The following is a 4,135-nucleotide window of genomic DNA, read 5'->3' as shown; positions in this document are numbered from 1 at the left end:
ATTTTTCCCTTATTTTACTCATCAATTTCAATTTCAAAATTCTATCTTTTCAAAACTTTTTCAAAAATCAAATCTTTTTCAATTTTCTTCTTAATATTTTCGAAATTTTCAAAATGATTTCCAAAATCTTTTTTCTTATCTTTTTTGAATTCATTGCTAGCATTCAATTTTTAGATTAAAAAATTTCAAGTTGTTACTTGCCTATTAAGAAAAGTTTCAATCTTTAAATTTTAAAATCATATATTTTAGTTTCTTGTTAGTGAAGTAATCAACTTTAATTTCAAAATCAAATCTTTTTAAATTTCCTTTTCAAATCTTTTTCAAAATGATTTTCAATCATATCTTTTTCAAAAACTTAATTTCAAAATCTTTTCTAACTTCTTATCTTTTCAAAATTGATTTTCAAATCTTTCTCAATTAACCACTTAACTTTTTGTTTGATTTTAAAAGTTTACTATTTCAATCATATCTTTTTCAAAACTACCTAACTAATTTTCTCTCTCTAATTTTCGAAAACTCCTCCCCACTTTTTCAAAATTCCTTTTTAATTAACTAATTGTTTTAAAATTCAATTTTATTTTATTCCTTTTTATAATTTTGAATACTAACTAATAATTAAAATAAAAAAATATATTTCCTTTTATTTTAATTTCAGTTCGAATTTTTTTTCTTCTCCTTCTTCTATTCTTCTCTTCTTCTACTCACATAAAGGAATCTCTATACTGTGACATACAGGATTCCTCTTCTTTTTTGTTCTCTTCTTTTTCATTTGAGCAAAAACAGGGATAAAGACATTCTTATTGAAGCTGATCCTGAACCTGAAAGGACTCTTTAAGAGGAAACTAAGAGAAGCTAAAGCACAACCCTCTGGAAAGGACCTGATAGAAATTTTCGAAAAAGAAGGAGACATGGCCGAACCCAATAACAATGCCAACAATGCAAGGAAGATGCTTGGTGACTTCATTGCTCCCTCTTCTGACTTCTATGGAAGAAGCATCTCAATTCCTGCCATTGGAGCAAACAACTTTGAGTTTAAGCCTCAATTAGTTTCTCTAATGCAACAGAATTACAAGTTTCATAGACTTTCATTGGAAGATCCTCATCAGTTCTTAGTTGAATTCTTGCAAATCTGTGACACTGTCAAGACCAATGGAGTTGATCCTGAGGTCTACAGGCTTATGCTTTTCTCTTTTGCTGTAAGAGACAAAGCTAGAACATGGTTGGATTCACAACCTAAGGAAAGCCTGAACTCTTGGAAAAAGCAGGTCAGTGCTTTCCTAGCCAAATTCTTTCCACCTCAAAAGATGAGCAAGCTTAGAGTGGAAATCCAAACCTTCAAACAGAAGGAAGGTGAGTCCCTCTATGAAGCTTGGGAAAGATATAAGCAATTGATCAAAAGGTGTCCTTCTGACATGCTTCCAGAATGGAGCATCATATGTATATTCTATGATGGTCTGTCTGAGTTGTCAAAATGTCATTGGACCATTGATGAGACGTAGAAGCTGGTGAATTAAAAATTATTAAATGGTTACGTTGCAAGTATAGTTCTTAACTCACCGAAAATCTGCCTATCAATTTAGAAATATGTCACAGAGAATTAAATTAAAAATTACTGGGAGTTTTAAGTCCCAGGTCGTCTCCCAACGAGTTGCAGAAAAGTGTGCTACCTTATTAATCAGATGTGCCAAGAAGTTGAGCTAAGTAAATTGGAATGTAAATTGAGGAAATTTAAATAATAGGAATAAAAGCCTTGACTGGGAGTTGATTGGTTGGAATTTCTATTATTGGTGGAGTGAATGTAAGATTAATTTATAATTAATGGTTGTTCTGTTTGGTTATCATTTACCAAGTAAGGGAAAGTCAAACAAGCTGGAATGCCAGATCTGTTCACAAGTTGCAACCCACTTAGTTCAAAGGGATTGGCGTTGGTGACAGGATAGCAATCCAACTTTTAACCCAATTACAAATTTTTCTTTCAATCCTTCCAACTCAAGAATTCCTTTTTATCAACTCCCCATCAAGTAAGGAAACTACTCACGCATTGTAAATAAAGAATCCATAACACATGAAAGGAAATTAAAAGAAGAAATGATTATTAGAATTGAAATTGAATTAAAAAGAAATAATCCTTGCATTAATTAATCATAAAAATATTCAAGTAACAAAATTGAACAAAACAAGGAACATAGAAGAATGGAACCAAGTTAAGAAAACAAACTAGAATGATGAAGTCTTGATGAGGAAATAACTCTTCTCAATGTTCCAATGCTAAGACCAATTCAAAATTAAAATTCTAAAACCTAGAGAGAAAAACCTAAGAGAGTAAAACTAGATCTGAAACTGTCTCTGAATGAATGTGTTATTTGTTTCTGCATGTTCTCTGACTCTAGTCTGCTGTTTCAGGCCGAAAACTGGGTCGAAATAGGGCCCAAAATCGCCCCCAACGAATTCTGCAGATTATGCAGATCGCACATGTCACGCGATCGCGTCATCCATGCGGACGCGTTATTTGCGCTTTTCCTCGCCACGCGTTCGCGTCGTCCACGCTACCGCGTCGCCAGAACTTTTCCAATTCACGCGGCCGCGTGAGCCATGCGGCTGCGTCACTGTGATTTGCTCTCCTTCGCGCGGTCGCGTGAGCCATGCGACTGCGTCACTTCTCGCTGGTTATCTCCTCAAATTCTTGTGTTTCTTCCATTTTTGCTAGCTTCCTTTCCAATCTCCAACTCATTCATGCCCTATAAAGTCTGAAACACTTAACACACAGATCACGGCATCGAATGGAATAAAGGAGAATTAAAAATAAATAATTAAAGTCTCTAGGAAGCAGTTTTCAAACATGTAATAAATTCAGGAAGGAAATCTAAATGCATGCTAATTTAATGAACAAGTGGGTAAGGATCATGATAAAACCACACAATTAAACACAATATAAACCATAAAATAGTGGTTTATCAACCTCCCCACACTTAAACATTAGCATGTCCTCATTCTTAATTGAAGGATATAAGGAAATAAGTATGAACATGTAGAAACTCATGAAATGCAATGCAAACCTATATACATATAAATAAATGCAACTATATGATTCTTGTCCACTTGATCAAAAGTAAATAAGCTCTTCAAAACAATTACAAATCAAATTCCACTAATTCTATCATTATACAATAAAATGGATAAAAGTGCAAGAAGATAGCTCATGAAAGCAGGGAACTTGAAAATTCAAGTATTGAACCCTCACTGATAATGTATGTATGCTCTGATCTCTAGTGTATAGGGTGGTCACTCTATCCATCTCTAATCATGCTTTCTAACCTTTGTTCTTCTCCTAACCAATCAACAATAGTTAATACACCAATGCAAACATCATGAGGTCTTTTCAAGGTTGTAATGGGGCTAAGGTAAAGGCAGGGGTGTATATTTGGTCAAGTGAGCTAATAAATTGAATCTTTAATTAACCCAAGCTCTAATATGACTTGTATACACTTAATGTCATCTTTGAAGTTCATACCTAGCTACCCAGAATTCCCTTTTTCAATCCATACTCATGTATCAACTTATATTTTTGGTTCTATCATATGTGCATTAATCTTCGAATTCTGAATTCAATATTGGGGTAATTTTGTCCCCTTATTTATTGATTTTTCATATATATATATATATATATATATATATATATATATATATATAATTTTTTTTATAAATAAAGATTGTCAATGCACATAGATTTTTAATTCTTGTAGTTTCACATGAGTAGATATCCAAATTCCCTTTAAATTTTCATGACACATTCCCTTAACAACTTTTGTTCCCACAATTTCCCATACTTAACTAGCACACACAATTTTGTCTTAAGCTAACTAAAGATTCAATTTGGGATATACGATTGTTTTTCGGCTTAAGGTTAGTAATGTGGTAAAATATCGAACAAATGGGAATTAAAGGCTCAAAGTGGTTAACAAAGGTAATTGAAAAGGGTAGGCTTAATTTGGATGAGTGAGTTTAAACAAATAATGGCCTCAATCATGTGCAAGCACGCAAATATAATAACTATTGGACATATAAGATAAAACAAAATATAGATTACAATCATAGAGAAGTAAACACACAAGAACGAAATAATTATGGTTAAATA

General features: G+C 32.7%; 1 non-coding gene across 1 annotated transcript; it reads right to left on the bottom strand.

The window, feature by feature from the left end:
• Window positions 1–1,310: 1,310 nt before the first annotated feature.
• LOC112738515 (small nucleolar RNA R71) lies at window positions 1,311–1,418 on the bottom strand. The gene has a single exon (XR_003169472.1). It is a non-coding gene; the product is annotated as a small nucleolar RNA R71 (small nucleolar RNA).
• Window positions 1,419–4,135: the final 2,717 nt, after the last annotated feature.

This window comes from Arachis hypogaea, chromosome 13 (genome assembly GCF_003086295.3).
Source record: "Arachis hypogaea cultivar Tifrunner chromosome 13, arahy.Tifrunner.gnm2.J5K5, whole genome shotgun sequence".
NCBI classification, from domain to species: domain Eukaryota; kingdom Viridiplantae; phylum Streptophyta; class Magnoliopsida; order Fabales; family Fabaceae; genus Arachis; species Arachis hypogaea.
Note: the sequence above shows the minus strand (reverse complement) of the source record. Positions and strands in the feature narration are given on the sequence as shown.